Source organism: Pleurodeles waltl, chromosome 1_1 (assembly GCF_031143425.1).
Source record: "Pleurodeles waltl isolate 20211129_DDA chromosome 1_1, aPleWal1.hap1.20221129, whole genome shotgun sequence".
NCBI classification, from domain to species: Eukaryota; Metazoa; Chordata; class Amphibia; order Caudata; family Salamandridae; genus Pleurodeles; species Pleurodeles waltl.
The window spans coordinates 938,963,640-938,980,144 of record NC_090436.1 but is presented as its reverse complement, the minus strand read 5'-3'; the positions used below and the strand labels follow the sequence as shown (position 1 = coordinate 938,980,144).

The 16,505-nt window shown below is 43.2% G+C and overlaps 1 protein-coding gene across 1 annotated transcript in view; it reads right to left on the bottom strand.

The window, feature by feature from the left end:
- Positions 1–16,505, bottom strand: part of SYNPO2 (synaptopodin 2) — a 613,295-nt gene that overhangs the window by 483,376 nt on the left and 113,414 nt on the right. The gene's annotated exons all lie outside the window — the stretch shown is intronic.

Here is a 16,505-nt window from a genome sequence, read left to right as displayed (position 1 = left end):
TAGTTTTAGCCACACTGCCAAACATCCATGCTGCTGTACAGCATGGCTACAATACGTTGCCAAAAACAATAGCTCTCAAAGGCAAAACCTATTGGCTTTGCCAGTGCTTGTTCCTCATGGGGTTTGCCATGCAAGTCATGGCAGACCTAGGTTCCGAAACAGAAACAATGTTCCTAACACGCAAGCAAAAAACATCAGGGGCATAATTTTTTCTTTAATTTTCAGAAATAAACTGCTTAGGTGCAGGACTGGGCGTTTTTGTGAAACCAAAAAAACCTGATGAGTTGGCAGCCATAATATAGTGTCCCATGGACATGCATTTATGCTAAAAGTTCTCCCACTTCTTTGGCGGGAGTGCTTTATGGTGACGTGGAACTAGCAGCACAGTAGTAAATTTCTCTTTTGGCGGCTAAGATAACATGGGTCATGTAGAGTAAGGGCATCCAACACCCAGGTGGCCTAGAGCTCTCCATGCCCACCACTAAATGAAGCCCTTTTTCTGTGCTTTTAGTAAAATGTAAACAAGAATTTGCAATGCAATAGGTCTCACATTTGCTTGAGTTAGAGCTACTGGCATTGTGAATTCATAACTGGACTTTTCTCACCACATAAATTAGTCAACCCTGCCTCATAATTTCGTCTTTACCTGCCATAAAATTACAGTGGCCCTGCATATGACATCTATCTGCAGCAAAAAATGAAAATGTTGCCATTTAGCATCCTAATTTAAATCTGCCATGCTAATTCCAATAGAATACTACTTTCACCACCCAACTATCAGAGTTGTTGGCTGGCTAACACAATTCCTCAAAAAAAGACCCAGCTACAGAGGAGTAGCGAGAGAAATACACTAGAAGGGTCACCCAAACATTTCAAGAGTGTTCAAACAGTCATAGTGTAATAAGGATGTTAATTTTGCCAGTTTTATGGTCATAATTGTAATAAAAAGAGATTATTAAAACATACACAATTATCATATAAACCTTAAACAGAAATAAACGTTTGACATTAAATTGTAATGCTCAAAACAGCCGGTAGAGGGCACCAAAACAAAAATATCATTTGTAAGACACATGGGGGCAGATTTAAGAGGCCCTTGCACCACTTTAGCGCCGCCTTAGCATAATTTATTTATGGTAAGGTGGCTTTTTCCCTACGCAATATTTACAAAGTGGTGCAATGCATGCATTTTGCCACTTTGTAACCATTTGCGCCACATTATGTATGCAAAGGGGGCATTCTGACACAAGTAGGACCGCAGAAATGGTGCAATTAAATCTACAAGATTTTATTGTGCCATTTTTGGCATCATTTTCGATGCTTGCTCATAGCAGGCATTAAAAGGACGCACCCATTGTAGTAAATGGGCCTCCTAGCATTTTGTTCCACTAGCATCAAAACATTTGACGCTAGTGGAGCAAAGTGCCACAATAGTATCAAAAATGTTGATGCAATTTTTCCTAATACCGCCATCGGTGCACACATGGTGCACACATGGTGGCATTAGTGGCGCAGAGTGCGCAAGAAAAGTGGTGCTGCATTGGAAGCAGCTCCACTTTTCTTAAATTCGGCCCATGGTCAAGTAACCACATTGTTAGCCCCAAGAGAAGATAACCCCAGGAAAAAATACTGGAGAAAGGAATGCAGTGTAACCATATACTGAGCTTCTAGAGAGCATTTTTAGGGCTAACAGGCCTACAGTAATTATAGTACAAAAAAGACCTTTAAAACAAAACTTTTTTTACCTGTAAAACAAAAGTTATAGCCCTGAGAAAGCTTAAAAGACACTGATTGGAGGGAGGGGTTATTATTTTGGGATCCCCACTAAATAGTGTGGGGACATAGAGATGATATAGACAGAAAGAGTGTTTTGGAATGGTGGTCCCTTTGTCCTAGGACCTCCACAGGCTGAGTTATGAGCAAAAATGTTTTGTACAAGTAATGTCCTGCAAAGCATTATGGGGTGAGATTTTGTGCTGCAAATATTATAGTATGTTGACTGCAATGCTCAGAGCAGCCACTAGAGAACCCCACAATAAAAATAGCATTTGGAAGAAACATGGTCATGTAACTGTATACTTAGACCCTGGAGAACCCAATCACACAAATAAACAGCAGAAAGTAATACAATGCAACCGTACATTTAGCCTCTCGAGGACATAGTACATTACACATATTCAGAACTAATAGACCTATAACAATTATATTGCAAAGAAGGCCCTTAAACCACAACCTCTCAACTACAAAAACAAAAGTTCCAGCCATGAGAAAAGTTAAACAGTGACTGATGGAAGGGGTTTTTATTTTGGTGTCCCCACTCGCCTAGTGTCGGGACCCAAAGGTGATGTAGATAGAAAGAGCAGATGTAGATAGAAAGAGCACGTTGTGATGAACGTTTTGGTGGAAGCCCCATTGTCTTAAGATCACCACAGTTATGAGCAAAAATGTTTTGTAAAAGTAATGTCCTGCAAAGCTTTATCGGACAAGGTTCTGTGCCATGAATATTTTAATATGTTGATATGAAAAAAGACCCCACAGTGAAAATAGCATTTGTATGAAACATGGTCATGTATCTGTATAGTTAGCCCCAAAGAACATAACCACACCCCACAAAATGGCATAAAGTAATGTAGTGTAATCATATATGTAGCCCCTAGAGTGCATAGTACACTGCACATATTCAGTGCTAACAGACCTATAGAAATAATATTACAAAGAAGGCCTTTAAAACACCACCTACACTTAACTATAAAAATTCCAACCATGAAAAAGTGGTTAAACAGAGACTGAATGGTGGGAGGGGTTATTATTTGGGGTCCTCAATAACCTAGTGTGGGGACTCAAAGATGATATAGACAGGGAGAGAACATTGTTTTGAACGTTTTGGTGGTGGTTCCATTGTCCTAGGACCACCACAGGCAGAGTTATGAGCAAAACGTGTTTGGAAAAAGAATGATTGCAAAGCATTATGGGATGAATTTTCCGAGTGTATTGAATTTTGGAGTATTAGCTCTCCCGCTGTGCCGGGAGAGCAGCTTTCACTTTGAGAAATTCTGCTTTAGTAAAGCATTCACCAATTAAAAATTTTTAAAAGGGGGCCACAAGAAATGACTCTGATTAGGTAACTGTGAATAATATGACCAACACTCCAATACCACCAAATGAGTTCAAGCTGCTGTGCCTGTTTGCGCTGTGAGCGTGATGGTCACCATGCAGCACGAAGGGGAAAGACAAAAGAAATAGTTCTCCCATTCTGAAGAATATCGGCAATCGTGCAATAATATCCATCTAAAAGGGGCAGTCTGCAAGGCGTGACAAAAGCAGACTGAAAGCGTAACAAACATAAAGCAATTACCAATGGCATCAAGAGATACTTAAAGTACTTATAAAAGCTCCACCTAAAAGTGAACAAGTAACAATATTTTATGCTTTAAGTAGAGATGCACTTAAGTCTTGACAGTGCACTGGATCATTATGGCTATGGGCTAATGTTCTTGTTACCACTGTAATGTATTCCTCTCGGTCCTAGCACACTGATTCATATTGCTGTATTTTAATTTGGCCAGTTAATTTTCTCAGTTTCCCGGGACATTTTATATGCCTGGGAAAGATGCAAAAGTTTGCAGAAAGCCAGTAAGGAATATTTTAGACGGATGTATTGGAACAACTACTAAAGCTTTCTTCTCTTTTCTCATTTGCGGAGCTGCACGTTGCTGGCAAGCGCGCTCCTGAGCGTGCCCCGGTGCCTCGCGCCTCCAGAGGCTCGAGCATTCCCTTTCTGCACTACATGCTCTTTTGGACGCGGTTCCTTTGTGTAAATGTGAGGGCTCTAAATGTTTTACAGCTCCACTATGCTAATGACTCATACGATAACAATTCCCAGTTTGCAGCCAGTTCCCCTGAGAAGAAGAACGAAAAAAGAAACAATTTCCTTTTAAGGAAATCATCAGCGTTTCTTGTGATAAACCCCTTCCTATTTCTGTTTAAAGGCATGCGCCAAACAGAGGGATTGACGCATGTAAAAAAGAGACACCGAGCTGACATTATTTTCCATACAAAGCCATTTCTGCCTTCAGTGTGTGCTCCAGTAGTCGTATAAACGAGAGGCCCCCGAGTGTTGTACAGAGAATCCATACCATTATGAGTGGCGTTTTCTATTTAGGGAGGGGGCTGTCATTAGTCAATAAACAACAGCAAAATATACAGAAAGGGGCCTGAAATACGCTGCTTATGATCTCAGGGGTTTATTTACTAAGGCCTAGATTCTGAAACCTGTCACCCAGTGGAGACCAGCAGCCAAAAATGCTGCGCTGTATGACAAGGAGAAAGCAGCAGAGCGCTATATTTACGTAGAAATGGCCCTCTCCTACCCTCTCCCAAGCGCTGGCACTGATTTCAGCTGCAGTTCGCCACGCACACACCTTTACGTCATAGTGCTAGGGTGTGTGATGAGTCTGGCATAGTGTTTTGTACAGGAATGATATCCTTCCTGTACAAAATACTATGCCTAGACAAGTGGAAATGTTTTTCCTACCTTGTACAGTGCAGTACACATGCATTAGTCAGAAAAGCACAGAGAAATATAAACATTTCTCTGTTTAATACCTGCTTTTCAGCTGTGTTAATTTTGGAAGCTAAACCCTTTCTATTGATTGTTAAGAATAGGGTTTAGTGCCAAAATGCATGGGTGGTAGCACAGGTATGCCAATGTACCACCCACATAACACCCCCTTGGCACAAAGAAATATAAAGCAGTGTTTCACACTGCTTTGTGTTACTTTGCCACACATACCAATTTGCGTTGTTTTGTGAACCCCAAAAAAGGTTTAGTATCAATTTAGCATTACAAAAGTAACGCTAACCCAACACTAAAACTTTGAGAATCTGGCATAAGAGTTTACGGGTGGTCACGTGGCTCTGCACAGTTTAGCAGTGCGACCACAGGCTTTTATAAATTGTTGGTAAATCGATGCACTGCCGATCGCGACTTGCAAAAGGGAAAAGGGGCAGTGCAGCGGTGGGATGACAAAAATAATAATAATAAAAATAAAACCTAACTTTTTTTCTGTGCCACTCGAATCCGCTCCGGTCCTCAACTGCAGACACAGGCTCCCAGCCTGCCCTGCATCCAATCCTAACTCTACTTTAAAAGGCAGCGTTAAGATTAGCGGGGCACTCTGAGGCAAGTGAGAGTAGTGCCCGGTTGGAGAGAACATAGCGCGCATGTATGTTTGGCCGGCCCGAGATGGCCAACCAAACATACATGCCCACTGAGGGGGACTGCTGTGCACTCTCCCTCTGTCTCTGTCACACCTCTGGCCCTGCCCCTTTTACAGTAAAACCATAATATATATAGTTTATTATGGTTTTACTGTAAAGGTTTTGCAGCTGCTGGCGGGCGGTGGGAGGGGGCAACGCTCTTCCGCCATAGTGGAGCAGCCACCCCTATGCACTGCCCAGCACCACCCGAGCACCAGTGCAAATACCTCTTAAATAACCCTATAGCTTTCCATTGTGCCATCCTTTGCATTACCTTATGTTCATGAAGAACAAAGCAAGTGGTTGGCAGTGGTGCTGGAACAATTTACAGATTTGGGGTGCTGGCATCAATGTTATATCACTGAAGTCATAAGGATTGTGAAAAATCCAAACGCCACGCAAAGAACAGGTGTGGCACATGAACCAAGCCCATTCAGCAGGAGAGTAGTAAGAGTGCAGTATGTAGCCAGTGGTGTATTTCGGAGCACACTGTAACAATTATATTGTAAAAGAGGTGTGTGGTAATGTCCTTTACAGACAACATGTCTGTCATTTATATAACCATTAAATGTGCATAGGCATACAGTTTTGCCGATAAAAGCAGTGCCCAAACAATGTTTTAGAAATAGTGTTTCTGAGAATATTTTTCATTTGTACATTACTAAGTAAAGTAACTTGATCTTATTAACGTGTTTCAATTGTGCTCTCCTAACTGCTGATATATTAGGAAATAATTGTACAGTTAATTTACATGTGTTTAGGTTTTGTTGAGTGTGAGAACAAAATGACATCCTACAGCCTTTCACTTCATACCAGCAAGATTGTCACATGGTTCACTTTACAAAACGGTCTCATTTTGCAGTCAGAGAAAAAAATGTAAACATCTGTCTCCAAGGTAAAAGAATAAGCAATTTGTCGGAAGATATTTGACCTCTGTCTTTAAAAACAAAGCAAATGTAACAAAATAAAACAAACTTTGGAGGAATCTGTATTTCCCATGCACATTCAGGACTCCAGTATGATTTTTTTAATGTGCAGGAGCAGCCCCATCTTCTCTACTTCCGGCACCTATGGTGGTTGGAATGAATTAATTTGTTAATTTCACAAAACCTGTGTGGTTTTTATATTTAGCATATTGTTGTCTGCCAATCCAGGCCTCTAAGCAACTGCCCCAACTAGTAGGGTTACTAAATGGGCAAGCTGCAGCACTAGGGGTGTCATTTATGGCATTCAATTTCATGCCAGCATATTTACATGATGGCCCTGTGTGAGACATGCAACCAGTATCCTTGACACAATACAATTTGACAGCGAAGGTATTGACGCACATGGGGGACTCAAGGCAAGCTGGAAACCTTTCCCCAGGATATGTTTGGGGAATCTTGTTTAAAGCTCAGGATTTTACAAACTCCCCAGGATATTGGACTCATGCTTTAATTCTTTTGCTTCCTTGCTTGGGGTTGGGAAATGGAGTCCTAGTCGTGGTGTGGAAAGTTTGCCTGACTTGTACACTGGATTAACGACTGGAGTCAAAGGAGGAAAAAGCTGCAGACTGCCACACCATTCTTCTCATGAAGCACTGACCCAGGGCAAAGAGTTAATCAAAATGTAATATAACAAATTACCTGGTTAGACTTTTATAACAATCATTCTACACTGGTTCCCTCATTCCTGATTCATTCTTCTGCTCCTAATTCTTGGACTATCAGTGTTTCTTTCTGCCTGTGGAATTTTAACTCCATGTGGGTATGCCATCTTTTGTTAGTAACCAAATTAAGCAGTGTGGCTACCAGAAAGGATCGCTGCTTTCTTTACTGAAGTTCTAACAATTTACGTTGCATGGTGATTTAGAACCTTAAGCAGTTTCATCATTTTTTATGGACTGCCTAATATCTTTAGAATAAACCAGGCCTCTCATTGGCCTGCTGGTAGCACCACTGAGTGCAAAACTAAAAGATGATGGACAGAATGCTGAAGAATGTCAAACATTCACCCCCAGTCAAAGATCTGGCCCTGAATCCATCATGTTTTTGCTCACCATGACATTCCAGTTTGGACCCAACCATATGCAAATCAGTCTTGACCCTGCTCCCCAGGGGGACAGCCCAGACTGAACTGCCAGAATAGGTCCTCCCCGGACTGGAATCAAGCATCCTGGGACTGGTTTTAGGGTATCGCCCCTCATCAGCCAGGCTAGCTTGACTCCAGTGGCATGGTGAGCACGGGAACCATGTCTGAGCATACCTGTCCCACTTATGGTGACAAATGCAAAAAGAACAGATGATGGACAGAATGCTGAAGAATATCAAATATTCATGGTGGGCAAAAAATGATGGATTGGTCTGCGGCCCAAGCAATTGCTAGTGAATATTTCAAGCATTCCCTCCATCACCTTGTTGTTTCTGCAATTGCCACACTAAGTGCACCGGGTATGCCCAGACAAGGCTCCCGGCCTCACTGTACCATTGGAACCAAGCTATACCTTGCTGAACAGCCCTAACTAGGGTGAAACTAGTCCTAGGTTGCTTCTATTCCGGTTCAGGGAGGACCTGGCCTGACATTTCGGGCTGGACTGTTCCCATCAGGAGCAGGTTCAAGTCTGATTTGCATATGGCTAGGTCCAAATTGAGGTGGCATGACAGTTCGGTATGCGGCCTGAGTGTACACCAGTGGCTGAGGTTAATTCAAGCATTCCATCCATCACAATGATGTTGGTGCATTTGCTGCCCGAGTAGCACCAGGTATGCCCAGAAGTGGGTCCCAGGCTCACTGTGCCACTGGAACCAAGCTATATTCTGGCTGAAGAGCCCTACCTAGGGTGAACCCGGCCCTAGGTTGTTTGTGATCCTGATGGCAAGGGTAGTGAGCGGGACAAGGGTGGAAAGCGTATGGGTCCTCAGGGAGATAATGGGAGGACAAGAACTCAGCATTCATCAGTCAACCAATAGGTACAATAACATATTATCCACCCAGTGCTTATACTTTAGTCAAAAGAAGCTACTTTAGTTTCACAATAAAACTACGTACCACAGAGTTTGATAGGAATTTGCAATTACAGGGTTGTAATCCTAGTTATGATCTTCAGTAAGGTGCTACAAGCCCATCTGTTATACTCTCTCTCCCTCATTTGGGGGTATCCAATGACTGCAGCCCCCTGGATACTGTGGGCATTGGCACTGATTAGGCACAGGTGCAGATTGTTTCAAATTCCCCAATGATCAAAATTGTAACTCAGGTCAACTTCATTTTACCACTTGCAATTACTTGGCAAATAGCCATAGTCACACAGCAGATTCTTCAGCATGCTTTGGTAGCAGGTTAAGCCCTATTTTACTAGCTGTTTGCCATTGGAGTTCTAAAGGTGTAGCTGGTGTGGTTTGGGGGCCCAGCTTTACAGTAGTGGCTTCACTTTTTTCAGAGGCAGTGACTACCTGTTAGAACAGGGACCACTGGAGGAAGTTCTTGGAAATGTTTTGGTGCAATTCACAGGTAACTACTCAGAGAGACCAGGGACCACCCTCACAGCACCTTAAGCAGACCCTCATCTCCTCCAGCAGGTTTCAGGTGAGGTCCCCTCACCTCAGGCATACTAGCTGTCAGGCACACACCAGCCTTGGCATTACAGCAGCTCTTAGAGTACTCAGCAGAGCACACCGTTCCTTAGTCAATACGAACTCAACCTGGACCATAGTAGAGTGAATGGATCTCACTTTTCTACACATTTTCGAGACAAGAGATCAAAGGACAGTCCCCTCCTAAAAATGTCTTCAGCTTGAACAACAGAAACTGCAGCCCCTCTTCACTCCTGCTGTCAAATGCCAGTGCTAAGGACAGAACTAACCAGAAGCATTTTGCTAACAAAGCTATCTTTGAATTTCAATGGGGAACCCTATGTCAGTCATCCTTCACTTCATTGTCTGGGTCTCCATCCCACCAGCCACAGGAAGGCAGCCAATACATTTTCACTATCTTGGGAAGCTATTCACATTCTCCATTGTATGCCATGCTAAGCAGTGGCATCCACATTGGATTCCACTGGCCACACACAGTCATACTATCGTACATATACAGCACATTCACTGTACAAACACACAGACACACTTGACATGCACACAGGATGTCAGTTCAAAGTTCTGGGGGTTCAAATAACAGCGAAACTTTATGGAAGTGGGATCAGTAGACCACACTCTTTCTGACACAGAACAAAATGTCAGGCTACACTAAGATATACAAAACATGATACACTGCCACCTCAGCTTCGTGTATCTAATCTAGGGCTGTGACAGTAGTCCTGTGCCAACAGAGGGCATACTTGGTGCATTATTCCAGGTCACAGAACAGGCTACAGACCTCACATTACCAAGGAAAGGCCTAGGCCTCTGCACAGAGCTAGATTTGTGTGATGCAAGAGCCAAATAAAAAGTCAGGATACCAGTTTCACAGACAGACGGGCACTCAGGGCAGGTGTTCACGCCAGTTTGCCAAACAGAGGACAATGCTTTCCCAATAACTAGCCCTGATCTATTTTAAAGGACTCACACTTTATAAAGTATTTCCTCCAGTATAAGTCAACTAGGATTAAAGTTGGTACAATGCTTTTCAACTGGAGCAAATGTTCAGAGCATCCAGTTAGTATTTCTGTTGGGTGCAGATGATTTTCTGATTGGCACAGGCAAGATATATTGACATGTAGAAATAATGGTCCTGGATACTGAATGAAAAAAGTCAGAAAAATTGTTAACATTTCATGAATCCCTTCTCAGGAGTGTACATTTTATGGCTCTTTATAACATGTGATGTGATGTGTGAAATGTTTTTGCACATACAATGCTTTGACTGCCCTAAATAGCAGGGTGTACGAGAGTAGAAGCCCACATCGCAATATACTTAAGTGACAATGGCGAGTGACAAATGGCTTTGCAACTCGCAATGTGCATACCGCTATCCCTTGTGAATCTTGGCAAAGCAAAGATGAATGCCAGTGTGCATCGATCCACTCCACCAACCATAGCGCAGAGGTTGGTACATGGTATGAAGTTGGCTGCAAGAGGGCTAAATATAAAAACATCATCTTTGCTATAGTGTCACACCAGGACTAGTTGCATAATTGGTGCACTGTGTATCAACTTTAAATTGAGGTTCATTCATGCTAGAGTGAACGACACACAACAACATAGTCTGTGTGTTCTCATAGAGGCAAATCAAACTCCCCCAAGGGGTTTTCTTTGGACCAGTCATTGGTAAAGGGGTGCAGCCTAGTCTGTGAACTTCAGGGGGTATGAATCTTAAATTTCCAATCTAAAAAAGTGGGGGTAAACAAACACAGACATAGCAGACCCAATGCTGGGGCCCCAGACCCAATTACCAAGCCATGAATGCATTTATGTGCGAGTTGGTATCACACCTCAAACCCCACCACCCACAAACCTACACACCCTGCATTGGTTGCTTTGTCAAGCACAACAACATAGGCATGGATTTAGAGATGGGCTTTAATATATAAACGTCCCCAAAACAGTGGTAACATAATTTCTTTTATTAGCAGGAGCAGGAGCGGCACCCTGACCCCAACGCCAGCAGCTGCTGCAAGCCTTTTACAAGAAATCGATAATAAACTATGTTTATTATTGTTTTCTTATAAAAGGGGTGGGCCATGGGCTGCGACGAGCACAGAGGGGGAGTGCACAGCACTCCCCCTCAGTGCGCATGTATATTTGGCCGGCCGTCTCGGTCCGGCCGAACATACATGCGTACTAGGCTCTCTCCAACACAGCAAAGCAGGCACTGGGTTGCTGGGTTGGAGACAGCAGGCAAAGACTTTCAGTCTGCCTTGGAGCACCCAGGCTGGGTGCTCCCTCCAATCCTAACGCCGCTTTCATGCTGCTAGCAGCATGAAAGCGGCGTTAGGAATGGATGCAGGGCAGGCTGGGAGCCTGTGCCTGCAGTGCAAAAAGGAGCAGATCGGAGAGGCGCACAAGGTAAGATTTTTTTTTTTTTTGCCCCACCCCACCACGCATTGTGCAGCCCTGCCCCGCCCCTTTTCCCTCCGGGGAGCAACTATTGTTTCAGTACAGATTTTCAGAGGATTAAACATTACTGCACTTCTTTAACTCAGGACCTGACTCTTTCAAAGATTTGAAGGTGGGAGATGCAACAATAGTTCAACAACCATAGAGTTAAGAGATAAAGTACTTAAAAGTCCCAGCCAGACCTTTCTGATGGCAGGTAGATAAAGAAATAAGGGCCAGATGTATCAAAGATCCGTTTAGCATTTCTTAAATAGCTAATTTTAAGAAATCGCTATTTAAGAAATGCAAAATGGGATGTATGAAATTTGCGAATCGGTAATAGTGATTTCTTAAAATTCACAATCGCTATTACCGAATCACAAATAGAGAATGGTACTCCATTCATCCTTATGGGTCTGTCGGCCCATGGGTGTGAATGGACTTGCATTTCCCAATTTGCAAATTTCAGTTAGGAATTCGCAAATTAGGTAATGCAAATCCCAGGGTGCTGGGGGCCTAAGGCCCCCTTTGAAGCACCCCAAAAAAATATTTGCAGACATATGAAGCACACACATGCCCTAAGGGCATGTGTGCGCTACATGTCATTTTTAAAAATGCATTTATAATGCATTTTTAAAAATTGCACATGCCTTCCACCAAATTGGATTTTGTGGTAATTGCATTTCCTAAATGCCCAATTCGTATTTAGGAAATTTTTGATACATGTGCTTTGGCAATCGCAAATAGGAATTCCCTATTTGCGATTTCCTATTTAGAGAATCACAATTTGCGATTCTCTAAATGGGGTCGCAATTTTAAGGAATCGCTACTTTAGCGATTCCTTAAAATTGCACAGCAAATGCCTTTCCTACATCTTGAAAGGTATTTTTGCATTCGCAAACGGACAAATTTTGCGATTAGCACCGTTTGTGAATGCAAAATTGCTTGATACATCTAGCCCTAAAAGTCCAAACTAAGGGGCATATTTATACTCCGTTTGCGCCGAATTTGCGTCGTTTTTTTTTCTACGCAAATTCGACGCAAAACTAACTCCATATTTATACTTTGGCGTTAGACGCGTCTAGCGCCAAAGTTCATGGAGTTAGCGTCATTTTTTTGCGTAAACACCTTCCTTGCGTTAATGATATGCAAGGTAGGCGTTCCCGTCTTAAAAAATGACTCCGATGCATATGCGTCGTATTTATACTCCCGGGCAAAAATGACGCCCGGGAGTGGGCGGGTCTAAAAAACCTGCATTAGCGCCGGATTTTAGCGCCTGGGTCAGGGCAGGCGTTAAGGGACCTGTGGGCTCAGAATGAGCCCAGAGGTGCCCTCCCCTGCCCCCAGGGACACCCCCTGCCACCCTTGCCCACCCCAGGAGGACACTCAAGGATGGAGGGACCCACCCCAGGGACATTAAGGTAAGTCCAGGTAAGTATTTTTGTAAAAAAAAAATTGTGGCATAGGGGGGCCTGATTTGTGCCCCCCTACATGCCACTATGCCCAATGACCATGCCCAGGGGACAGAAGTCCCCTGGGCATGGCCATTGGGCAAGGGGGCATGACTCCTGTCTTTGCTAAGACAGGAGTCATTTCAATGGGGGATGGGCGTCGTTAAAAAATGGCGCAAATCGGGTTGTGGCGATTTTTTTGCCTCAGCCTGACTTGCACCATTTGTGGACGCCCATACGCCATTTTCCCCCTACGCCGGCGCTGCCTGGTGTACGTCGTTTTTTTCAACGCACACCAGACAGCGCCGGCGGCTAATGCCGGCTAACGTCATTGAATAAATACGGCGCCCGCATGGCGCTTCAGAATGGCGTTAGCCGGCGCTAATTTGTTTGGCGTAAAACTGCGTTAGCGCAGTTTTGCGTCAAAAAGTATAAATATGGCCCTAAATCTTTTTTGACAGTGAAATAAAATCTTTAAGGAAAAAACACAAACATCTTGAAAATGGAAAGTAATGGTCAAAACAGTTAAAAGTATATAAAGGCATTCAACTAAAGGCACAGGGACCAATCTATATGAATTTTAATAGAGCTACTGTTAACTTCTTCAAGTTTGGCTCAGAAAGTTGTGTTCATTTCTTAAATCTAACATGACTTAGAGGTCGCAAGTTCAAATCCTGGTGTGGTCAACTCAGCCTTTCATCCTTCTCTGATAAAAAAAAATAAACATAATTACACAGTGTGGAATGGGCACTTGTTGCTTTTAGCATTTAGAACCAGCAAAAATGGTATATGACACACTATTAAACAAGTTTATATATGGCATAACGTACCCACTGCCTTACATTAAAAGGATATTGCAAGTCATCAAGGAATCTGTCACTATTTGGACGAACGAGGCCAAAAGTCGAATTATTTTATACAGCGAGGAAATAATAATACTTTTAAAATGACTGTTATTTTTCCGGGAACAAAAATTTCAGAAACATGACTCAGGGGATCACTTAGAGTTTTGTGGAGCAACAGCACCCACAAATTAGGTTTTCCCACTCTGTTTAGAGTCGGGGGAAGCGCTAACACCGCAGGTCCTCCACTGGGTCTCAGGGGTCCAGGAAACAAAAACCTGAGGCGATTCCCACCCTGGTGAGATGAGAGGTTTTAGCAAACCCCTCTCTTGCCTCAGCCGTAATAAATAAACACAATGGGCTCATATTTCGTGTATTAATGACTTTCAATCTGTTGTGCAACGAAACATTATGCAACACAGAAAAGAGCAAAACCTGATATTTTCCCCTGCCGCGCTCCTGCCCAAGTACTTGTGCTAAGAAATGTCCATGGGCTTTCAAAGCAACATCCTAATTCTCATTAAAAAACGAAGAGCATAGAAAAGATACATTATCAAACACTTGATCTTGTGAGATTGTTACCATCACTCACACGAGTTGACTCTGGCACGGAGCCAGCTAGCTCTGCTACAGCAATTGGCTACTTTAGTTAGAATTTGGCACTCGGTGGTCTCGGAAGAGAAGTACCAGAAAGTAATGCAAGCTTTCCTCCTACTTGCTCCAAACTCTGCCTCCCACGCTCTCTCGCGAGACAGCAGTGATGTGTCCTTCCGCGAGCTGTTACCGTGCTTGTCGCGTGGGACCAGATCCCCTGCCTTTTCCGAGCAGCTCTTGTTCTATCCTGAAACTCTGAAGTGACCCTTCCGTTTTTTACATCACAACTACTCTCCCCTTACACATTCTTCATTTAACCATGCGTCAGCAAACTCCTTTTCTAGATTTCAAAACGCTAGTCACCAATTAGTTTACTCGTTTCATGGGCAGGTTCTGTCCCGTACTGAGGGACATATTTATACACTATTTGCGCCATTTTTGCATCATTTTTTTGATGTTTATGCAAAAACTGAGAAAACTTCAATCCATAGTTATATTTTGACACTAGACCAGTCTAGTGTCAAAATATTGGAGTTAACGTCATTTTTTGGACACGTGAACCCACCTTGCGTCAATGAGATTAAAGGTAGGCATTCCCATCCAAACAATGACTCTCAGCCCGTAGCGCCATATTTATTCCCCAGTGTAAAAATGGCAAACAGGTGGGAGGCGGACCTAAATAATATTTAACGCATGGGTCAGACCAGGCATTAATGTACCTATGGAGCCATTTCCATGGCCAAACACCATGGAATGGGCCTACAGGTGCCCACCCCAAGCCCAGAAACACCCCCACCCACACCGGAGAGATACCAGAGTATGTGAGACCCCATCCCAGGTAAGTAGAGTAAGTATTGGTAAGTAGTTTTTAAAAGTTATGTAAGTGTCATTGGAGGCCTGGAGATGGGGCCCCCTGCATGGCACTGGGTGCAAAGGCCATGCCCAGTGGACACTGGCCCCCTGTGCTGGCCATTGGGGTGGTGGGCATGACTCCTGTCTTTTATAAGACAGGAATCATGTGTTTATGGATGGTTGTGCGTCAGGAAATGACTCTTGGCTGGTTAACAGCATTTTTTTGCCTCTAACCAGCCTTGCACCATTTTTTGAGGCAAAACCCCCAACCCGGCTAACGTCATTTTTTCTGACGCTAGCCCAAGCTTACCACCGGGTTGTAGCATGCCATAAATTTGGCGTTCGGCTGGTGCAATCTGACGGTAAACTTTTTGACGCAAAACTGCATTAGCTCAATTTTGCACCAAAAAGTATAAATATGGGCCTGAGTACCTGCACTCCTTTAATTTGAAAACAAATTACCTGCACTTTAATCTCTGCTGCAGTGCAGGCACTTCTCTGGAGCAAACAGCTACTCTTGGCAGCAAGCACCAACACTTCTATATTTCTATTGTAATACTTCAAATGAAGCGCTCAGGGTATTATTGTCTTTTCGGTAATTTTCACTGGCACATTTCATTCACTCGGCACAGCTGGTATTCACCTAGCTTCCAAATTTATTTTTCTTTTTTTAGGCTACTTCGTACGTACTTGAGCAGGGTCGTAATTTAAGACCATTGTGATTGTTGATCTTTTCAATTAATTCCACATTCACTAAAGTTTGCACATGTGCTCACACCACACTTCACAACGGTTTAGCACTGCATGTTTGGGCCATTACAACAGTAAGTGAACAATAGCTTTTCTATCCGGCTATGCACGCTCTCGCCCAAATTTTTAATAAGTTTGCACTTAAGTGTGCCTTGAGGAATCCAATGTTTTTATTTATTCATTTATATGATATTTAGTGACTGTTGTCTGTGATTACATTAATTATTTATTAGCAGGCACCAGTCTTTTGAAAAAAGTGAACACTAGTCTTTCAGTCCCTCACGCAGTGAAGGTTGCGAGAACAAAGACTGTTATGCAGTGCTTAATTTGTAAATAAAAACGTGCCGGTGCCCAAAGCTCTCCTCTGAAAGATGCGGCTGCTGCAATTAAATGTGCGAGTACAAAATACGCAGCATAATGCTGAAGCCATCTCGGGCCTCTTTAATCCTTTTACAGCCACTCCCTGACTCTTCAAGTCACACTTGCAGCCTTCTTCTTTCTTCCTTTGTGACGCTTTTTAGTTTTTCTCTTCCTCCGCCTTTCCTTTATGTGACATTTGCTCGCAGTAAATACTTGAGGCAGAAAAATAAGTGCCGGCCTTCAAAAATAAGTGCCAGTGTCCCGCACCGGAAACCATCGGCTCAAATTAAGCACTAGTGTTATGTCACTTCATGTGATAAAATGGAGGATTGTACACCTGAGATGAGATGCGCTTGCATGGAATGACTCGATAAGAAAAGGTGTTCTCT